This window comes from Danio rerio, chromosome 25 (assembly GCF_052040795.2).
Source record: "Danio rerio strain M-AB ecotype USA chromosome 25, GRCz13ab, whole genome shotgun sequence".
In the NCBI taxonomy this organism is placed as follows: Eukaryota; Metazoa; Chordata; class Actinopteri; order Cypriniformes; family Danionidae; genus Danio; species Danio rerio.
Window position 1 is genome coordinate 24,770,430 of NC_141045.1, and position 24,223 is coordinate 24,794,652.

A 24,223-nucleotide genomic window follows, 5' to 3' on the forward strand; every position below is an offset into this window, starting at 1 on the left:
TCTCGAGAACTCCCCTTCTTGTCGCCATGTGAGAAGTGTAAACTAAGGTTGTCTTGGGTTATAATTTGGTTTAGTTGATTGGCTATGTTGTATGTTTTTGGATGGTGTGAGGAAACCAGGGAAACTGGGGGAAACATACTCAAACTTGGGAAGAACATAGAAACACAGAAACGTCAACTGGACTGATGTGAGGTTGGACCAGCAGTGTTCTTGCTGTGAAGCAATAGTGCTATCCACTAGGCCAGCGTGTCGCCCTATAGGAAAAAAGGGTGGGAAGTAGGGGGGGGGAAGGGGGGTAAACTTCAAGACGAAGTGAAAAACTTTGGTTATTTATAATGCTTCTGTAATCATCTAATAGAGCAGATTACAGAGCTAATGAAGTGCCAGTTGTGTTGATCATAAGCACGTGTCCCTTTGAAATGAGTTTATAAATAAACCACACGAAGAAAACAACCTAGTTCAAAAATGAAGTTGTGTAATAAAATGTAATGACATGGTATTAAACACATGAATAAAAGGTGTAAAAACACATGGAAAGCCCAGACAGCAGCTGAAATCTCTCAGTAATAAGAAAGCAACCCCGTCTCTCGTCAGTGTAAATGCATATTAGCTGCTTCAGTCCTAACACCTACATTTCAGATGATGTAGATGATACCGGGGTGAACTTTTCAGCAAGACAATGATCCTAAACAGTCATGCAATTTCTCAATTGGTTTAAGAAAAGAAAATAAAGCTGCTAGAATTGTGTAGCCAGTCACCTGACCTTAATCCAATAGAAAAACCATCTAGAACTAATGATCAGAGTTGATTAGTGTTGTCATGATACTCGAATTTGGTACCAGTCGATACTGATATTTCAAAAACGTCCACTTCCCGCTAACTTTTGAGTGCATTCCTAAACACAGCTGATGTGCAAATGTGTTCACATGCTTAACAGAAATGACACTGATTAGCCTTAAAGGTCATCAATTTACCTAACTCAATGCGATTTACTGAGTACAACTACATGTACAGGGACACTGGAGCATTTTAAAACTGAAGATCAGTCGATTTATCAGCGGATCACTCCTGTCAGCTCATAAACAGACCAGCTGATTGCAGCTTTAAAACACATGCAGTGCGGTGTGTTGTTGATTGCAGAGCTTCTCTATTAAAAAAAAAAAGAAAAAGAAAGAAAGAAAAAAACGTTCTGAGAGATCAGACCTCAGCCAGGTATTAAAAAGTAACACAAAAGTAACGCAAAGCTAAATAATGCAGCTAGTTACTTTTAGAGAGAGTAACTCCATATTGTAATGCATTACCTCAAAATTAACTTTCCCCAACACTGAACATAAACCTAGGAGGCTGAAAAACAATGTTCATTTTACAAGAAGATTTTAGATGGCACTGCATTTGAACATTTAATGTATAATGTTAGTTGAGTGGCGAGGCAGTGGCGCAGTAGGTAGTGCTGTCGCCTCACAGCAAGAAGGTTGCTTGGTCGCTGGTATGAACCTCGGCTCAATTGATGTTTCTGTGTGGAGTTCTGATGTTCTCCCTGCATTCGTGTGGGTTTCCTCCGGGTGCTCCGGTTTTCCCCACAGTCCAAAGACATGCGGTACAGGTGAATTAGGTAGGCTAAATTGTCCGTAGTGTATGTGTGTGTGGATGTTTCCCAGAGATGGGTTGCAGCTGGAAGGGCATCCGCTGAGTAAAAAACTTGCTGGATAAGTTGGTGGTTCATTCCACTGTGGCGACCCCTGATTAATAAAGGGACTAAGCCGACAAGAAAATGAATGAATAAATAATGTTAGTTGCATCCAAAATCACTGTGTTGAGCAGTTACCAAATATTTTAAATAAGTCAGTAGTTCTCAAATTGTGGTACGTGTATCACTAGTGGTACGCAGGCTTCCTACTAGTGGTATGCAGAGGAATCGCACACTTGAACACACTGTTAACCCCTTTGATGCGTATGATCACACAGGTGTGATCAGTAAATTGATTTTAATAGGCTAAACCTTTTGTTTTACTTTCAAATTTTAAATGTTTGTTTTTTATTCTATCATTTAAAGCTAATTTCCTCCCCATATCTGTAACAGTTGTTAGGAGCGTTTCCTGTATTTTTTTATCCCAATGTTGACAGGTATAGTTTAATCACTCGCTTTTCTGACAGACATAGGCTACTCTTAACGTGCAGTAGGCAGATCTAATTTCTAATTGAAATATGTAAATCCAATTCATATTTTTAACTGCAAGTTAATGTTTAGATTTCAAAGATATACAAATCATTTATATACATATGCAAGGTATATTTTAAAATTGATCAAAAAGTGTTTATATATAGCCTATGTTTATGAGGTCCAAGGAACATTTCCAGGTTTGATGAATAAGCTACTATATGATAATACTTTAGATTTAAGTACAGCAGTTTTCACTTTAATTTTTAAGAACAGTGCCTTTTCAATTAACTTTTAAAAGCACATTATTATTATTATCATTATTATGATTTAAACATTGACGCTTTATTTATTTATTTATTTATTTTTTACCTGTAAGCACAGTACAGTGTTAATGTTCAAACTATTTATAATGTTTGAAGTGGCTGATAACAATAAATATTTATAATAAGAAGAATTAATCTGCCATGTTTTTGAACTGTATAGCTGCTTAGTTAGGCCTATTACGCTACTGTATTTCAATACTGGTCATTATGGTGATACTTGAGAGACAATTTTTTTTCTGAGGTGGTACTTGGTGAAAAAAGTTTGAGAACCACTGAAATACGTGATTACTTCATGTTCACAAAAACAAATATGTTCTAAATATGTGAATGTGTGCTAAGCTAAAGCTAAAAGTCTGTTTAACTCTAGTGGAGCTGTAAATTTAGCCTACTTCTGAAAAGAAGTAACATATTTTTTTAATAACACCTTAGCAACTGCTTGGCAATGCCTTGACATCCACCAAAATATCCTAGCATTCGCCTGTCACCTACAAACCATTACATTGTGAGTTTTGTGCAGAGTAAAAAGTATAAGATTTTCTTTTCAGAAGTCATCCGCAGTTTTCTCTTTTGTAGTCACAGCAGAAAATCCCAGGGCCTGTCAGGACTAGTAAATTAAAAAGTGTGAGTGTGCAGTCTAAAAATCCCCTTCCTTCCTCCATTTCCCTGAGTAAAGAAGATAAAACTGCTTTACGTGCTGTCTGCCGTGTGACTTGTTCAAAGGACAAAAAGAAAAAAGCCAACCAACCTGCGGGTATGTAGGTAAAATTGAAAGAAAACTATGACTACCTCCAGGCAGAGGTTGGGTGGGGTTTTTAGAAGTGTATGAGTCAGCATCCCACTTTCAGTGTCAAAATACAGCAGTAGGTTAGGAAACAAGTTCTATTTTAGTTCAACATCTCATGCGTGATTCCTTGCTTTCATGATGTTACATGTCAAGTTTACAAATCTCTAGGAAACGAATTGGGCAGCGTTTTCTTGTTTTGATTCAGTGATTCATGATTAATTCCATGGTGATCTTCAGTTCATACGTCTAGGCATCACAGTAGATGGAGTTCAGTGGGACAACAATAATTGCAAAAAGGTCCAAAGCCTGCAGGCTGCATGTCTATGAGTGGGCGAACACACTGGATCTTTGTGCTCTGATACAAGTGGGGGAAGACGGATACCCATCCAAATCATAGCCTCTAATCAGGTCACATGTGTGCTGGACTCCACACAAAAGAATTCCCCCAGCCTACAGCTGTGTAATATGCTTTCTGGGACAGCAAATTATGAACAGAAGTTTTGATGTCTGAAGATAATGTGCCTATCAAATTAACTTTTTTTTTAAGTGGAAGTGACCCACATTTAATTGTGAGTAGAGCACGGTGTGGGTGTTCTGACAGTACATTTGTAAGTCAAGACCCTCAAAGGGATGGCATTCATCTAAGGTTTATGTCACACCTTTATTTGTTAGTGTTGTTTTGGATGCTCTTGGCATGCCACTATTCCCAAGTGTGTGTGTGTGTGTGTACGTGTTTTTGTGACATATCAGGACACATATCTGTATAATGACATGGGTATGACACAGGTATTACAAAAAAGGAGGTAAAATATAAGGACATTGGTGACGTCCTCATTTCCCAAAATGCTTATAAATCCTACAGAATGAGTTTAACCAGAGAGTAAAGCTGCACACAGTCTCCTGTGATGGTTGGGTTTAGAGGTGGGTTGAGGGCAATATAATATACCGTTTGGACAGTATAAAATGAATGGAAACCTATGTAATGTCCCCACTTTTCACAAAAACAAACATTTGTGTGTGTGTGCGTGTGTGTGTGTGTGTGTGTGTGTGTGTGTGTGTGTGTGTGTGTGTGTGTTTGTGTGTGTTTGTGTGTTTGTGTGTGTGTGTGTGTGTGTGTGTGTGTGTGTGTGTGTGTGTGTGTGTGTTTTATTGCATAAACCATCAGGAACATACATACAACAACACATTATAAAAAGTAAAGAAATAAAATCCACAAAGCGTATTCTACAGCATTTCTACTTTCAATAATTTTAATAATAATAATAATAAAAATAATAATAATAAATTTTATTTGTAATGCGCTTTTCTCAAGCTCAAAGAGCGTACAAGGAAAAAACTATAAAAAACAATAATATAGGAATATAAAACAATAAGTAACATAACAATAGATCATACATTAAAACACTACTAAAAAGGTGAGTCTTAAGAAGCTTCTTAAAACAGTCCAGAGACACAGCATTCCTAACGCTCACGCTTAATCTGCCCAGTTGGTGGAATGAAATCCCTAACTGCATCAGAACAGTCACTCGCTATTTTCAAGAAACGACTAATAACCCAACTATTTAGTCTCCACTTCACTTCCTAATCTGCAATTGCCTCTCTGAATATCACACTAACTGTACCCAAAAATAAAAAAAAATAAAAAAAAAATAAAAAAAAATACTCATACTACTAATACTTTCCTTCTTAGACTTTACAGACCTGAAACTTGCCTATAGCACTTATTCATTGTTGCTCTTAGTTGTGTAAATTGCTTACTTGTCCTCATTTGTAAGTCGCTTTGGATAAAAGCGTCTGCTAAATGACTAAATGTAAATGTAAATGTAATGGCTAATGCATTCCTTAATTTTGGCGCTGGGTATGAAAAAGCCAGATCGTCACACCCTGTTAAGAATTAACAGTAAAATAATGATACAAAAACACTATTATAATAAATTATACAAATCTTAGATTTTTTTGCTTTTCAGCAATTGTGCATTAGAAATCAAAATCAATACCAAAAATTGTTACAGTGGGAGATGACCTTTAGAAATTTCTATTTGTGTATGTAAAATTTTGCCTATAAAATAATGAGATTAACAATATATAAAAGACTTTTGTGGCATACGTTTTCAAAAAAAAAAGTTTTGTCATTTTTAAAATGTATTTTGCTAGACCCTTCCAGAAACTGTTTACAACGTTGCATTCAAAAATAAACGACATAGGCTCTCTTTATCTGCATTACAGAAATGACAGATGACCTCCATATCAATGTACTTTGATAATAAGGATTTTACTGAGTAAATCGTATGTACTATTTTAAAATGAATTTCTTTAATTGTATTGTTAATAGAGTATTTGAAAGCTTTTTTTCTGATTAATATTAACTAAGATAGAGATCCAGAAAAATTTGCCTCTAGGAGTTTCAGAGAAGTTTATTTTGCTTCTGAAAAATATTATTGAATGTGTTTGTTATTATATTTTTTATCAGTTAACTCAATACCTTCTAAATGTAATCTTGAGTTTAAAACACAGAAAATTTAAGCAAATAAGATTTTTTTATACAATTGAATCATTTTAACAGAGATAGATTAAATAAGTTAAATTGTTTAAACAGTATTATGAAATTGTAGATAGACATGAATTGTTCATATGAAAGAATATTCCCGAAACTGTCAAAAAGTTGCAATAGTATCTGGATGCAGCCTTTACGATGCAAGCTGAGACTGCATCACTCAGCGATGCAATGTCAGACTCAATGCACTCAATGGAGTGAGTGATGTCACAGTGACAAGTAGGGTTAGGGGAGCGCTAGGTGAGCGCATTAAAAAGCATTGGATGCAGCTCAGATTGCACTGCATCGAGTCTGCAGCCAGACCCCTCTCTATAGTTTTAAAAGATGATTAATATCTCTATCAAACCAATTTACAAAGAATAAAGGTTTATTTAAAGATGTTATATTTTCATTATTTCAGATAAAGGAGGATATGAGGAGAAAATGTTAGAGAGTAACACATTTTCCAAGTAAGAAGGGCTTGTTGATGGAATTTGGAGAGTGTAAAGGGGATTTTAGAAATAGCATAATGACATGTTGCAAAGAGTCTTTGTTCACCATTAATGTCTTCAGTGCTGTCACACATTTGGAAATTGTCGTTTTTGGAATGTGACTTTCCACAAGGTGGTCTGTGTCGTCTTCTTCATGTTGCTATGCATGTACAAATTAAGTACACAATGTTGTACACATGCTGGTGAAGGGACTTTCCCTGAACTGTCGTTAAGACACATTCATCCTTGTTAGATTTGCTGAATGCTTATTTAACATAAAGAGGTCAAGAAGTCCAGTGTGTCCAAATTACAGTACATCATTTCAAAAATGACACAGTAAAAGAAGTAGTGTCAATTTAACGCTTAAAGTATTGATTTTTAACACTACTGAAGATCATATATGGTCTTAATCTATCAAGTGTTTAAAGTACACAGTTTGTTGTGCTAAATTTGCAGTGTAATATTGGCACTCTAATGCTACGTTCACACCAGATGCGGAATAATAAGCATCATGCGCGAGTGATCTACATGTTAGATCAATGCATAGAAGCGAATAGACTTCCTGCAACGTAATACGTGCTGTAAGGTCGGTGTGAATGATGCGATTCACGCGAATGAAGAGGCACGAGTTGCAAATCACTCAAGTTGGAAAATCTGAACACATTCACGCTGCGTTAAACAATCAGGAGCTTGCTCTTGCAGGGGCGTGCTAATGGCGTAGTGCCTGTTTTTGGTGTCCCGCCGACACTTGACAACAGTTGATCAAACTGGGCAAGGCTCAGTCGGAAGCACCGCTGAAAGCTTCATCATCCAGGTATAGTTTCTAGATACGTTTATGAGCTCACAGAGGTGGGTGCACCTCAGAAAGGATCTAGTGACTCAGACTGCACGACTCCAAACAAATCTACACTGTTTTTCAGTTTTCCTAAAGCACATAAACATTATTATTTTCTCAATAAAATGCACTTTAGCCATTTAGCAATGAAGCTTGAGTCACCAGGCAGACATCCCTGTCCATGACATGAATCCACATTTATTGTGAAGTGATTTTGACGTGTGAATAAAGCGAATTTGATGTGCGAGAAAAACTTTTATTTACGTGTAAAAAATTGTGATTTATTCACGAGTTTCGCGTCTGGGGTGAACACAGTATCATGTGCGAATAAAATACACAAACAGTGTAGAATGTTACACTTACTATAGTTATCAAAGTTTTACACTTAGGGTCATTTAACACCCACTAGTGTTGTTATTACTCTACAAGTGTCATCAAGTAAGTTTTCCTATCAGTGTAACATTTATTTTTATTCTGTTCTATGGTGTATGTCTTACATTATCAAACCTACAATCAAAAGTCTTTAGACAGATGTAAAAACTAACTTGTATTTATTAAAAAACATGGCCATATGTGAAGTCAACTGTTCATAGACCACCTCAGTCAATTCATGAGGTGGTCGCACAAAAATATTAAATGCATTAAACAAAATCATTAACATTTCAGAGACAGGAATAAGTGACAGCCACATTTGAACAAAATTGCAGTATGGGATTATGAATGGAAAAATAAGATCAAAACCATAGGACAACTGCACATCAAATGACTAATAAGTTTGTCCAGTTTGTCCAAAAAGGTGCTCATCAAAGCAAACAGTTGTGAGCTGTGATGTGACCAGTAACACACATTCACTTCTGACAATGATGTCTTTGATTTTTATAAAACAGTGGCAGATCAAGGTCTACCTGACCACAACTAATTAAAGTAGAATGGTATTCAGTTGCATTAAACTTCACCCTTTTAACTGAAAGAACATTGGTTTCTGATGGAATGGTCAACTTGGATGCAATCTGAACACTTTCATTCAAGTAACTTAAACATACAGTCTTTCCTGGTTCAAGTACAATTCTGTCACGGTTAAAGTTTTCCCAGTTATACACTATAAAATTCTGATGTCTTTTGGCAAGCATCTGTGTTATGTTCTTGAACCATTTAATTTGTGTCTTGAAGAAATTGTTCTTAGACTCGCATGGACCACATATGAACAATTGGCCCAATTGGCCTTAAATTAAATCTACTACACAGTTAGAACAGATCATTCAAAGGCCTTGTAGTCCAGTTAGCATGTCCATCTGTCAAACTCAGTTCCTGGAGGGCTGCAGCTCTGCACAGTTTAGTTCAAACCCTAATTTAACACACCTGATCAAACTAATTGAGTGCTTTACATTGTTTGATACCTACAAATAGGTCTGAAAAAAGCAGAGCTGGAACTAAACTCTGCAGAGCTGCACCCCTCCAAGAATTGAGTTTGACATCCCTGATCTAGATAAAGGCAAGTTACAATCAATTAGGTCTGTTAAGCCAATGGGCTTTACTAAGCAGCACTATTGACTCACAGCTGAAATGTCTCCATTTTGAGTGTCAGCTGTACAGCAGACTTTCCTGTTTCGAGTTTGCATGTTCCTTATTCTCCATACTTCCTAGTTTACCCTTGATTCAAAGACTACACTTTGTCTCTAGATGTTGTGTCATTTTTATTTGTATTTATATTACACAAAAGGTCACATTTGGCCCAAAGACTTTACAAGAATTGTACCTAGTGGAAAGAGATTGCACATACATTAGGTAAGGAGAGGCATACAGTATATTGCAATTTGTTGCTATACACATACACAGTATGTACCAGTCAAATGAAGTGTACTAAAAATTAAAATATTCATTAAAAACATTCCACATGCCCAATTATCATGCTGGCAAACTAACACTTTATTTTTTTAGACGCCACTTATAAAAAGTACAGACACTACAGAATATTCACATTAAGAGGAAAGGTACAGTTGAAGTCAAAATTATTAGCCTCACTTCTGAATTATTAGCCCCCCTGTTTATTTTTCCCCCAATTTTTGTTTACAGAGAGAAGATTTTTTTCAACGCATTTCTAAACATAAGTCAAGTTATTGTATAACGATGGTTTGTTCTGTAGACTATTGACTAAATATATTGCCTAAATTTGACCTTAAAATGTTTTTAAAAAAATGAAAAACTGTTTTTATTCTAGCCGAAATCAAACAAATAAGACTTTCTCCAGAAGAAAAACATTATCAGACATACTGTGAACATTACCTTGCTCTGTTAAATATCATTTGGGAAATATTTAAAAAGAATAAAAAAAAATCAAAGGGGGGTTAATAATTCTGACTTCAACTGTATAATTTAGTAGACCTGACTAAAGAATTAGCTAATAGCTAATCGCCAAACAATTGGTCAGTGACTTAATAAACTAAACTTCTATTAATTACACTGTCAGTAACTATGAATAAAAATATCCATTAGGTTGTTGGAGATCTAGAGTAGTAGTCCACATGTTCTGGCTTGTTAAGCCCTCTTGCTTATGCAAGGGATGTGAGTTTGAACTTGATTGTTTGATTTCTCAATTTCACTGCCCTTTTTTCTCACAGCTTAGTTTTCCTTATTTAACCGTACTGTTGATTTACTTAAAAAAAAAAACAATGTTAGATGTCAGATTTTTTTATTTTATTTTGATATTTTCAGGAAGGCTTTACAGATTTAGGGTACAATGGTTGTCCTTTGGGTCATTTTTTACCCGCCAGCTATGAAACATTTTTAACACCACAAAAAGTTCAAGTTTAAGTTCAATTTATTTAAACAGTACGTTTCCAACTGCCACAAGGCTGCACAAAGTGCTTTACAGAAAAAAAATAAACAAATGATATGAGCTTAAAAACAGTAACAGCAATAGGCACATAATAGGAAAGATCATAGAGAGTGTAACAATGAAAAAAAGAGCAAAAAAATCAAATAGAAATTTAATTAAAAGATGCTACCACAGTTGACCAGACTAAACAAGATTAAGAACAGGACTGTTTTGATCCCCCTCCCCACTCCCAACATCCCCCCCTACCCCCTGAAGGGAAGGACCTATGCTTCAAAAGACCTAGAAAATAAATGAGTCTTTAATTTAGACTTAAGAATAGGCAGCGACAAAGCCTTTTTTAGTTGTAATGGCAAGGCGTTCCAGAGGCGAGGACCTGCTATGGCAAAAGATGGAGTGTAATTAACAATCAGTTGGGATAAATAATGAGGGCCTAGACCGTAAGGCTTTCTACACAAAGAGAAGGATTTTATATTCGATTCTTTGTATCACCGGTAGCCAATGAAGAGACTTCAAAATAGGAGTGACATGTGCATATTTCGGGCTTTTTGTTAAAAATCTTGAAAAACTGTAGGTGAGCAATCTGAGACTTAGGCAGCCCAAAATAGAGAGAGTTACAATAGTCCAACCGGGAAGTTCTAAGCGCCTGTATGGCAATTTCTAGAGAGTGTGAAGAAAGAGAGGAAATAATTTTAGAGAGAAGGCAGAGTTGGTAGAAACTATTTCCAACCACTTTTGAGAAATGGTTATCAAATTTTAAGTTCTGGTCTAATGTTATGCCCAGGTTACGTACCTAAGGTGATCTGAACTCCTCCAAATTGACCAACCTGGGGCATTTACAGTCCGACAAATCATTGGGCCCAAATATAATAAGCTTTGTTTTCTCCCCATTTAGAAATAAACAGTTCTAAGAAAGCCATGCTTTTACCTCCTCCAGGCACAGTGACAGGAAGTTGACAACAGAGGACTCCTTTCCTTTTTGAGTAACAAATAGATTTGTGTATCGTCTGCATAAAGATGAAAGTTCAGGCTATATTTTCTCTAAATAGAAGCTAGAGGGAGCATATGAAGAGAGAATAGTGAAGGTACAAGAATCGAGCCTTGGGGAAGACCACACGTTTACGCTGCCGTGGAGGAAGAAAAGTTTCCAATTTTGACAAAAAACTTCCTGTCTGTACCCCTCAGCCCAACCCAGGACTATAGCCGAGATAATAACACAGAGTGGGTAATTGCATTGAAGGCTGTGGATAACTCCAGCAAAATAAGGCCACATCATTACCAGCATCAGTGACGAGAAAGATGTCATTCAAAACTCTTAATAAAGCGGATTCAGTGCTATGAGCCGGCCTAAAGCCAGATTGAAAAGGCTCAGCGATACCATCCTGGGATAGAAATCTTTGTAATTGATTTAGTTAAATTTTTTCTACAATTTTTTGAGATGAAGGTTCAGGCGGAAATGGGTCTAAAGTTTTTGAGATCAGATGGATTTAGTGAGGCATTCTAGAGCAGAGGAGTGACGGTAGTTGTTTTTAGACTGGCTGGCAAAATACCGGTCGCAAGGCACTTATTAATAACAGTTAGCAAGACCGGGCCCATAGATACAAAGAGTGAAGTATATTTTTGAGGGTGGAAAATTTCGTCAGGGCAAGAAATGGGTTTTAATTTTGAAATTACGGACTCTAAATACACTAAGGTAACAGGAAAAAAGGTAGTAAAAACAGATACAGGAAGATGACAGTTTATGGAATCCACTGAGACCCCAGATAGCTCAATTGCGACCTTAAAATTGTAATTTTGTCACTAAAGTAGTTTAGGAAGCTCTCACATAAAGAAGAAGAAGCATCAGATAGCACATTCACTGGAAGATTAACAACAGATTGGATAACAGCAAAAAGTGCTTTGGGTTTAGAGTGATTTGACTCAATTAAATTGGCAAAATAAGCAGCTTTTGCTTAATTCATAGCTGACTGAAACAAAGCAGATCTGAAAAGTTTAAGAGAGATGGTAAGTCTGTCCTTTTTCCATTTTCGCTTTAAAGTGTGTGTCTCAAGCGTTTTGCAAGGTTTAGATTTTATTTTACGTCTGCATAATTTCAGGGGTGCAGATTTGTTAGCAGCCATTTGGCAGACCGAGTGCAGCAGATCAAGATGTTGTTCAGCATCCAGTTTTGATAAGGGGAGATCTAGGCGCGATTTGACGTAGAAATCGGAGTTAAAATTGAATGTGTGGATTCTTGAAAGCATGGTAGGCGTATTAGGGCAATATGGGATCTTCGGGAGGGACAGTGTAAATAGAATAGGCATGTGATCGGATATAAAAAAAAAATTGGAGAGTACAATGTTGGATAGCTCAATGCCAAAGGATAAATGAAGATCCAGTGTGTGGCCCAAGGTGTGTGCGGGTTCATGTATCCATTGTGGGATACCGAAGGCATCCAACAGGTTGATAAAATCTTGAGCAAAAGAGTTAGATTGACAGCAAATGTGAATATTAAAATCACCTTCTAGTATGAAACGGTCGTAAGAAATTGTCAGTTCAATGAATTGCTTGATGAAGTTTTTTATGGAGTGAGGTGGGCGATAGATCACACCTATGCATAGCGGGCCGTTCCAGTCTAAATGAAGTAGTTGGACTTCAAAGATATTGAAGCCTAAATCTGGAAGTAGCCAACAGCCAGATGATAAAATGTTTTTAAAAACAGTTACTAGTCCACCCCCGTGGCCATTTAAACTCTGCGAATTAAAAAAAAGAGCAGTCCATCGGAAGTCAGAGAAAAGAGTGATATCTCCTACCTTAACCCAGGATTCCATGATGAACAAACAATTCAAATTTTGATCAGAGGAAAAGTTAATTGAGCAAAAAAGTCTTATTCACTGAAGCTTGTGCATTTAGCAAGGCCATCCTCGGCGGTGTTAAGATCGATACCAAAGACGTTGCGGATGTTTAAGCCAGAGGACGCAAATTGTCAAGATTAATTCCACAGTGACGGGAGCGATAGCCTGAACAGGCATGGCACATAATAGAATCCAGGTGGTCTCGGAGCAAAGGGAGGACAGGACTGAGCCAACGGAAGACTAGGTGAGCAGGATCCATAGAGCACTGGGCGAGGGAACCATCATAAAGTTATGCGTTGAAGCGGCCATCCCATAAAGATATTTTTAACTTTCGAGAAAAGCCACCTTGTGTACCCCGTTTCCTCTTCCATTTGCGACGTTTAAGGCAGAGTGGCCGTCGACACAAAAACTCCGGGATGTAGTTGGGGACAGTGTCAGAGTTGTTGTTGGAATTGTTCGTAGATCATGTCTCACTAAAACTCACTGTGTACGAAGTAGTAGCCATGACTGCCTCGTTTGCCTCGTGAAAAGAGCATCACGATCAAAAGTAAAAATGGTACAACTGATGATAGGCGATAAAATAAAATCAGTAAAATCAATGGTAAAATATATGGATAACAGAGAGGCAGACGGCAAGCCAAACAGCCTGGTGCCATCTTGCCACGCCCCCCTAAAAATGACCTCATTACCTGTTAATGTATCTTTGTGTCATGACTTTACTTGGAGGGGCACATTATTATTAACTTATTATTAACCACTCATGAACTCCTGAGTTTAAACTTTCTGTTGATTTACTTTTAAAAAGTTTATCTTGAAGTTTGGTGATTTTTTTCTAAAATGACCCCAACATTAGAAAAAAAAAATTCTATTTACATAATTGTATGTAGGCTGTATAGATTTAAGGTACAATGGTTGTCCTTTGGATCAATTTTTACCTTCAGCTATAAAACCGTTTTTACTCCATAAAAATGACCTCATGACCTGTTATGTATCTTTGAGTCATGACTTCACTTGGAGGGGCACATTATCATTAACTCATTATTAACTACTCATGAACTCCTGTGCTTAAACTTTCTTTTTATTTATGTAAAAAAAGTTTGGAAATTTTTTTCTAAAATGACCCCAACATTAGAAAAAGAAAATAATTTTCTGTTTTCATATTGTCATGTAGGCTGTAAAGATTTAAAGTACAATGGTTGTCCTTTGGGTTAATTTTAACCCGTTAACTACAAAACCATTTGTACAAAAAATGTCCTCATTACCCGTTAATGTATCTTTGTGTCATGACTTTACTTGGAGAGGCACATTATTGTTAACTCATTATTAACTACTCATGAACTCCTGTGTTTAAACGTAACAGTTTTGCACTTCTGTCTAGTGCACATTTTTATTGAAAAACTAAAGAAAAGTGCTGTGTCTACATCAAAATGAACAGTTTAAACACAGGAGTTCATGAGTAGTTAAGAATAAGATAACAGGTCATGTTAGTTACATTTAGCTAAAGTGTTAAGTAGTAAATCAATCAACAAACAAGAACTAACAAGTAATTAAGGAAGCCATTATTCACACACGAACTCATGTGACTCATGGTAGTTAAAGTTAGTTCTTGATTAGCGTTCAGTATTAGTTTGTAATAAAGTTTACATCATACTGTTATTGTAAAGTGTTACCAGTTTTCATGAATACTGTCTTGCTAAAACTTTTTACACTTAAGCAGGTATTTGTGGCATAAAAAATGTACCCTTTGCTTTAGTCAGAAGCAAGTGTCACCCATTGATTAAACATTAATGAAATACTCCAAACTCATGAGAGAAAACCTAGACATTCACAGACTTTGGGATGGAAAGGAGGTTGTTTTTCATGCAAAAGAGATTTGAGGATTGAAATTAAATTTCATTTTGAAATAAAATTTCATTTAATTTTTCTCATTTCATTCTTGTCATTTTTGACCTGAAGGGCGATTGGTGCATACAGAATTCTAAGACAACAGGAGGGTTGAGGTGAGAAGAGGACAAGCCACTAGATTTAGGTGTGTTAGGAGCACAAAGCATTGACTAGTTTGGGTTGTTCTTGTGGATGTTGCCCATTAATTACCTCTCCTGAACTTCCTCTGAGCCATCTCAGATTACAGAGCCCAGGGAGGCGGCAGAGTCATGCCTTGACATGTTCACTAGGTCAGAGCAAGGATCACTAGCATACAGACACACACACAGACATGCTAAGCCTTGCTTAAATCACCATTTTAGACACATTCATTATATTTTAGTATGTCCACAAAAGCAGCACAGACACATACCACAGGATACAAAAGCTATACTAATGTTTCTTTGCAGTGTAATTAAGCATTAGAAAATAATATTAAAATTAATATTATTATTATTATTATTATTATTATTATTGCTCATATTTAGGGTTAGGATTTGATATAAGTGTTATTGCTAAGTTTACTGTATAAAAAACCAAACTAACAGTCTACTTATAATCTATTGAGAATTAGTTGGCATGTAGACGCAATGTAACTTAAATTCAACAAACCATCAAAATAAAGTGTGACCCAAAATAGTTTTTAATAACTATTGTCTAATAAATAATTGTTTTAGTTATTGCTATGATGACAGTACAATACAATGATACAAAGGTACAAACCTTTTTGATTTCTCACCATGACATCAAGTTCACTTTCTTTTCACTGATTATGGCCAGGAAGATTTGCACCTCCCGGGTCAACTACAGTTGATTGCAGCGTGCAGACATTGTTTGTTCTATCACTTCGTCTATTGCTGTGTTTTTAAAAATGGTGCTGCTTCTGAGTGTGACAAGGCTGGGATGAGAGTCAGCACCTGCAAGTTCGAGGCCATGGTGCTCCACCGGAAAAAGGTGGTTTGCCATCTCCAGGTTGGAGGAAAGTACTTACCCCAGGTGGAGGAATTTAAGTATCTAGGGGTTTTGTTTATGAGTAAAGGATGGGTAGAACATGAGATTGACAGGCAGATTGGTGCAGCGGCAGCAATAATGCGGTCGATGTACCGGTCCATTGTGGATACAAGCGGCCGAAATGAGTTTCCTTTGAAGGGTGGCAGGATGCTCTCTTATGGATAGGGAGAGGAGCTCTGACACCCGGGAGGAGCTCGGAGTAGAGCCGCTGCTCCTCCACATCAAGAGAAGGGCACAAGCACCTGTTTCGGATGCCTCTTGAACGGCTACCTAGGGAGGTGTTCCAGGCATGTCCCACCGGGAGAAGGCCTCGGGGAAGACCCAGGACACGCTGGAGGGACTAGGTCTCTCGGCTGGCCTGGGAGCACCTTGGGATCCCCCCGGAGGAGCTGGAGGAAGTGTCTGGGGAGAGGGAAGTCTGGGGTTCTCTCTTAAGACTGCTGCCCCTATGACCTGGCCCCGGAAAAGTGGCAGAAAATTAATGAATGAATGAACTAGGTTATTAATGCTACATTTACGTTTACATTTAGTCATTTAGCAGACGCTTTTATCCAAAGCGACTTACAAATGAGGACAAGGAAGCAATTTACACAACTAAGAGAAGTTTCAGGTCTGTAAAGTCTAAGAAGGGAAGTGTTAGTAGTTTTTTTTTTTTTTTTTTTTTTTTTTTTTTTTACAGTTAGTGTGATATTCAAATAGGCAATTGCAGATTAGGAAGTGAAGTGGAGACTAAATAGTTGAGTTTTTAGTCGTTTCTTGAAAATAGGGAGTGACTCTGCTGTTCTGATGCAGTTAGGGAGTTCATTCCACCAACTGGGCAGATTGAGCGTGAGCGTGAGCGAAAGTGATTTTTTCCCTCTTTGGGATGGAACCACGAGGCGACGTTCATTCACAGAACGCAAGTTTCTGGAGGGCACATAGATCTGCAGAAGTGAGTGCAGATAAGAAGGTGCTAGGCCAGAAGTCACTTTGTAGGCAAACATCAGAGTTTTGAATTTGATGCGAGCAGCAACTGGCAGCCAGTGCAAACGGACTAGCAGCGGAGTGACATGTGCTCGTTTAGGTTCATTGAAGACAACTCGTGCTGCTGCATTCTGGAGCAGTTGAAGAGGCTTGATAGAGTTAGCTGGAAGCCCAGCTAGTAGAGAGTTGCAGTAATCCAGTTTGGAGAGAACAAGAGCTTGAACAAGGAGTTGAGCTGCATGTTCAGATAAGAAGGGTCGGATCTTTCTGATGTTATAGAGTGCAAATCTGCACGATCGAGCAGTTCTAGAAATGTGGTCAGAGAAGTTTAGTTGGTCATCAATCGTTACTCCAAGGCTTTTCACCATTTTGGATGCAGTAATGGTTGCCCCATCCATCTGGATTGAAAAGTTATGGTGTAGAGTCGGGTTGGCAGAAACTACAAGCATTTCCGTTTTTGCGAGGTTCAGCTGAAGATGATGATCTTTCATCCAGTGTGAAATATCCAACAGGCAGGCTAAGATACGAGCTGGAACCGAGGGATCATCAGGATGAAAAGAGAGGTATAGCTGGGTGTCATCAGCATAGCAGTGGTAGGAGAATCCATGTCTCTGGATGACTGGTCCTAGAGATGATGTGTAGATGGAGAAGAGAAGTGGCCCAAGAACAGAGCCTTGAGGTACCCCAGTGTTTAGATGCTGTAGGTTGGACACCTCTCCCCTCCAAGACACCCTGAATGACCTGTCAGAGAGGTAAGATCTGAACCATTGTATAACAGTGCCCGCAACGCCCAGTGACTCAAGCGTAGATAGCAGGATCTGGTGGTTGACAGTGTCAAAAGCAGCTGACAAGTCCAGCAAAATGAGGACTGATGATTTAGAGTCTGCTTTAGCCAGTCTGAGATCCTCCACGACCGAGAGCAGGGCAGTCTCAGTTGAGTGGCCTTTCTTAAAGCCGGATTGCTTGTTGTCCATGAGATTGTTTTGAGTAAGAAAGTCCAGGACTTGATTGAACACTACTTTCTCCAGAATCTTGGCCATGAATGGAAGCAGGGATACTGGTCTGTAGTTTTCAAGTAGCGTATGGTCCAGGTTGGGTTTCTTTAGCAGTGGGGTTACCCTAGCCTACTTAAATGTAGTGGGGAATAAACCAGAGTCAAGAGATGTGTTAATTATGTGAGTCAGTGTTGGTATGACTGCAGGAGAGATGGCTTGCAAGAGATGAGAGGGAATGGGATCGAGTGGACAGGTGGTTGCATGGCTAGATAGCACAAGTTTGGACACCTCAGACTCAGAGAGCTGAGAAAAAGAGGTGAGTGTGTGTGGTGTTGGTGTTGTATCTTGCGTGTTTGTTGTAGGTGCAGCAAATTGAGCACTGATTTTTGCAGTTTTGGTGCAGAAGAATGTAGCAAAGTCATCAGTAGTAAGTGTGGAGGATGCGGGTGGAGGAGGAGGATAGAGGAGGGAGGAAAATGTTTTAAAAAGTAGGCGAGGATTCGTGGCATTGTTAATTTTCAGACGGTAATACGTCTGCTTTGCAGAAGTAACCTCAGCTGAGAAAGAGGACAGAAGAGTTTGGTATGTTAAGAGATGTGCAGGATTTTTAGTTCTTTTTTTTGCGCCAAATTCTCTCCGCAGCCCGAAGTTTTGAGCGATGCTCACGGAGAGCATCCGAGAGCCAGGGTGCAGGAGGACTGGCACGGGCTGGCCTGGATGCAAGAGGACATAATCGGTCTAGACATGATGCTAGTGTGGAGCAGAGTGTATTAGTGGCACTGTTCGACTAGTTAATGCTAACTAGTCAAGTAATGTTAATAAATATTTGGACAGTTTGTTCTGTAGCCACTCAAAAATATTGATCACAGCAGGTTTATATATACTACCGGTCAAAAGTTTGGGGTCTGTTTTTTTAATGTTTTTTTTTTTTAAAGAAAATTTTTCTCTTCATATTATTTTGTTTGATGGTGTTAATTAGTTTGGGTTGCTTTTGTGAATGTTGCACATTAATTAGATATTACAACCATTACTGGTGACTGGGAGGTTTTATCTGAGTTTGTTGTGCCATAAAGACAGACTGACTGTAGTAACTTAGAAGTTCTTTCTTTCTTTCTTTTTTTTTCTTTCTTTAACGTATGGCAATGATGAAGATTTCAGTCAATTGATTATATAATGAATATGTTTATTGTAAAATATCTCTCAGATAGTCTTTCTTTCTTTCAATCCTTTCTTCATCCCTTTCTTTCTTTCCTTCATTTTTTCTTTCTTTCTTTAACGTTTGTCAATAACGAAGTTGTCAGTCAATTGATTACATAATGAATAGATTTCAAGAGTTCACACTTAGCTGATGATTTACAAAGCTTATTTGGCATGCTGTCCCGGGAGAGAGCCCCGAGCTCAAGGGCTCATCGAGCCCGGGGCTTTCTCCCGTTGGCAGAGCAAGAAGGGAGCCCGAGCTCGGTGGATCTCAGAACTCCCCTGCTGCTGTAGCTAAGGGAACGTAAGGAATTAGACAAACTTGATTGTTATGTATGTTGAATGTCTTTGGATGGTGGGAGGAAACCGGAGAACCCGGGGAAAACCCACGCGGACAAGGGAAGGACATACAAACTCCCCACAGAAACACCCACAGGACAGGTAGTATTCTTGCTGTGTGGTTCGCAGTGCTAACCACTGGACCGCCGTGCCGCCCAATCACAGGTAAAGGAGGAGAATAGGGGAGGAGGGGGGTTTCTTCCTAACGAAGATAAAGTGAACTGAAAACTGAGGCTATTTATGGTGCCTTAGGGCTCATATGATTGGAAGATTAGTGATTAGCAAATACGAGACTGGCCGTGATAAATCATAAGCACGTGATCCTCTCGAAATTAGTTTATGAATAAACTTCACTTATTGTAAAACATCTCTCAGGTGGTCTTTCTTTTTTTAATTTCTTTTTTTCTTTCATGTCTTCCTTACTTTATTGAATGTGTGACAAAATGAGGTTTTGAGTGAATTATTTACATAACAAATAGTTTTACTGTAAAATATCACCGACGGCACGGTGGCTCACTGTCAATTCACAGCTAGAGGGTCACTGACTTGAGTCCCGGCTGGGCCAGATGGCATTTCTGTGTGGAGTTTGCATCTTCTCCCCATGTTCGCATGGGTTTCCTCTGGGTGGTCCAGTTTCCCCCACAGTCCAAAGACATGCGATATAGGTAAATTGAATAAACTAAATTGACAGAAATGCATGAGTATGTGTGTGTGTGTGGGTGTTTCCCAGTCCTGGGTTGCAGCTGGAAGGGTATCCACTGCAAAAAAACGTATGCCAGAATAGTTTGCGGTTCATTTCCCTGTGGAAATAAGAGACTAAAAAAAAAGCATGTTTACTTTGTAATTAAAACCACTCAAGAAGTCTTCAGAGCATGTTTTACACTCATTAATATACATATTTTACTGCAGTTTTACTCTAAATACTAATTCCTTGCAATGAATTCTAAACCATTTTTTTCAGCTGACCATATTTAAGTACCAGAGGATGAGCATTAATGGTAAACAAAGCCATATTTGCATAGTTCTGCCATGACACCCTGCTTGTCTGTTTCCTGCCGACTGTCTGATGTGACCTGTTTCAAAAGAAGAATTAAGCCTCCTTAACAGGGTGGGTCATCGTGACTGGCTGAATTGAGCTTGTCAGGTCTTGTTACCGAATGACTTTGAATGTGGAGCGACCTGCTGTAATGCCTGCAAGGAAAAATACATGCTCACGCTAAGATACATAGCCATGCTAGCACACCCACAACAAAAACAAAAAAAAGTTGGAACATCTCTGTTGTGACAGGTACTTAAAAAAGATAAAGTGTGTGAATGACATTTTGAGTTCTGAGAAAAGCTTTGTGATGTTTTTGAATGATCTGAGAATGTACGTCTAAAACAATTATGGGAGATATTGCGGTGTTGGAATCCGTTTGAAGTCTGTTGTAAGGTTACCAGAGTTTACTAAAATTAAGAGAATAACAAATAATAATAAAAAAATCTTGAAATAAATAAAATAACATTGAACTATAATTATTAAACTTATCATACTTGTAGTCTAAGGAAACACCAAAATCAGTGTTACCGTTACCAATTGTCCTATATATTAAATTCATACATTTTCTTTTCGGCTTAGTCCCTTTATTAATCAGTGGTCCCCACAGCAGAATGAACCCCAAATTTATCGAGCATATGTTTTACGCAGTAGATTCCCTTCCAGCTGCAACCCATTACTAGGAAACACCCGTACACTCTCATTCACACACATACATAGACAATTTTAGCTTAACCAATTCACGCATGTCTTCATACTTGTGGGGGAATCCAGAGCACCTGGAGGAAACCCACGCCAACACGGGGAGAATTCCACACAGAAATGCAGACTGACCAAGCCGAGGAACCAGCGACCTTCTTGCTGTGAGGCAACAGCACTACCCACTGCGCCACCACACCGGCAATATATATGCATATATACAACAGCTCTGTCTGGTTCTTGAATCTGATTGGCTGTAAGCTGTGTGATATTCTGCAATATCAGAACTTGTACAGCCTCTTCACCCTTCTGTATTACTCCGCCCACATAGAGTGACAGCAGATCAACAAACTCACTACAGTTTGTCAGGTATTTCAGCTGTTGGACAACATAATGTATTTTTGAGACTTTTTTAGATGAGAATGTAGTTGTTTAGATTCCAACTATGCAGCGCCATCCACAAGATTATGACAGATACTGCATAATAAGCCCTTAGAGTAGGAAAAACGGTAACGCTTTCTTTTACAACCCGCAAAGTACCGCGTAAGTACAGTGAAATTACAGTGTACTTTTCTGTACGTACTGTGTAAGTATAATGAACGTATGTGTAGGTATGAGGGAACAAACCGTAATGCTTGGGTAAAAAGGGGGTAACAACCAGATGTTCATCACGAAAATTACCGCGTAAGTACAGTGAAATAACGGTGTACTTTTCTGTACCTATAGTGTAAGTATAAATAACGTTTACGTAAGTATAAGGGAACAAACTGTAATGCTCGGGTAATAAGGGGGTAACAACCAGATATTCAGCATGAAAGGTACCGCGTAAGTACAGTGAAATAACGGTGCACTTTTCTTTAGATTGCAAAAGAACAAACCATAATGTTTGCGTAAAAGGGGAGTAACAATAAGATATCCATCACGCAAAGAAGTATATTAAGTTTACGATGTACATTTCTTCAAGTATTGTATACATATAAAGAATTATGCAAGGATGGTGACAACCTATTGCTATCTGCAAATGTACTATATGCACCTGCGTGAGTACATTAGTACTCTTATTCAGTGCTTGGGTTTTATATGGGGTGTTTAATGAATAAAAGGTTTACAACCTGTGAAATTATGAACCCTTATTGTATACTGTATGTAATTTAAATCTGCAATTCAATATAAAATATATTTCCATACACTACTTACCTTATGTTTACTCGTCGATCTCACCAAAGCCATCAATGTCTCCATAACTCACTATCAACAAATAACTTTGCATGACATAGGCCTACCGTCAGGGTTCAATGCAGATTAAAACAGGCTCGCATCTTTACTGCTGTTGCACAGGGGGGCTAACTGTTGCATTTCAGTAAATGTATAGCTGATGCTTTATAGAAAAATCTAGTAATTTGGTCTTCAATCAATAAAAAACTGCTGCTGTAGTTTACTCTGTTCTTAGTGTTCAAGTATACACTAGTATGTTAAAGTTCAGCTTCTTCCCTCTTTGTTCCCTGAGGGTTGTCATTAGCCGCGTTTCCACTATCGCGCCTAAAGCGAGCGAGCCAGGGCGAGCCAAGGCCAGTGGCGTTTCCACTGTCACTTCCGGGGCCTAATCGGGCCAAAGCGGGGCTTTCTTGGGGCCAGCGGCCGGCCTTTTTCGGTCCGCCGAATACCTTGGGCCAAGGAGGGCCAGCTGGGGCTTCGGGGCGGAGTGAAAGGAGAGGCGGGCAGTTTTCTGATCGCACATGAGTACATGCGCCAAAGAAATAAGGGAAAGAAAACATCTAGCCTTATAGTCTGGGGTCTTTTTGCGTATGATCACCCTTATGTTTCCCTTTTAAATGTAAGGCTGCTGCATAAAATAATAAAGTAGTTTTAATTTATAGTGACGTTTTTTGCTGCGTCCTCCTTTATGTTTCAATAACGCATAATAATCTTTACACCATATTAAAGACACAGCAGACAGTAAAGGTTTTCCAGAGTTTTTGTCAAATTTAAAATGTTTGTTTGTGCGCGTTTAGATGCCTGTATGTGTGTGTGAGACCGGGCTAAAGCGCTCCTTCACAGCTCTGTTATGCCGCGAGCGGCTTTTTCTTTCTTTATTTTGGTGATAATACACAATATAAATACAACAGAAGGAAAACTTAACAAAGTATGTGCCCACTTTCGTAGACTTTAAACAATATAGTGTCATATCTTGATAAAATAGCCTAAGCTTTAATGAAATATAATTTAAAGAATTACAAATAAATATGAAATCACATTAAATAAATAAACCAATATAAAATAAACAAAAGCTAGCTATTTGTAGGTAGCATATATACAATACATAAATCGAACCGTTTTAAAGCCACATATATAACTTTCATTTTACAAAGACCTGTCTGAAAAAAAAAAGATTTTCGATATTTTATAAAAACAATTAACACCGGAGAAGGTTTGAAATATTATTTATAAAGTATTTGGATACGATGATATTAATCAAATCGCGCAAACAGAGCATTATTTGGGGGAGTGAAAGCAGAATAGCCTATACCTTTTTTTCTGTCACCCAATCCTGCGCAGCACTCGCTGCTTTAAACGCATATGGGGGAAAGTCCAAACACAAAATGTGTTCTATAAACTCAAACAACTGTTTATGTTTTTATATGACGTGGTTAAATTTATAAATGAAACTTTAAATGAAGAGCTTTAGTGAATAGCTGCCGAGCGCAACAAATATGGCTATATTTTTTAAGGCTACTCGCTCTTATGCTGAAACACTTAACACGACTTCTATCAAAACGAGGATGTTATAAAATACATGCAATATCGAGCTATAAAGGAGAATTTCTGTGGCTTTATATTATGGATGTGTGCGCTCTCTGTGATGGGTCCCTGCGTTCGGCGAGAGCAGTCGATGCACAATGCCAGTCGGTCGGCGAGTAAACAAATGTAATGAATGGAAATACACAGGTCTGTGCGTATAGACATTTCATGTACTGCTGTACAGTAACGTGTCATTTGTTTGTTTCGGTTGTCTTCATTTTAATGGTTTCGTTTCGTGATAATTCTATTGTGTGCTTTATCTGAAGTGGGCGGGTTGTGTGACGTTTGATTCGGGGACGTTCTGTGGGCGGTGTTTGCGTGACGCGCTGTGAGCTATTAGCCCGTCAGTGGAAACGCGACATGATTTCGGCCTCATTTCCCAACCTCGCGGGCTATTGGCCCGCCCCGGCCCGATTAAAGCCCTGGCTCGCACTGGCCCGATAGTGGAAATGCGGCTAATTAAAGTG

At 38.3% G+C, this 24,223-nt stretch overlaps 1 protein-coding gene across 1 annotated transcript in view; it reads right to left on the minus strand.

Annotated features, from left to right (window-relative positions):
* Nucleotides 1–24,223, minus strand: part of LOC147837707 (uncharacterized) — an 838,558-nt gene that overhangs the window by 53,972 nt on the left and 760,363 nt on the right. The window lies entirely within an intron of this gene.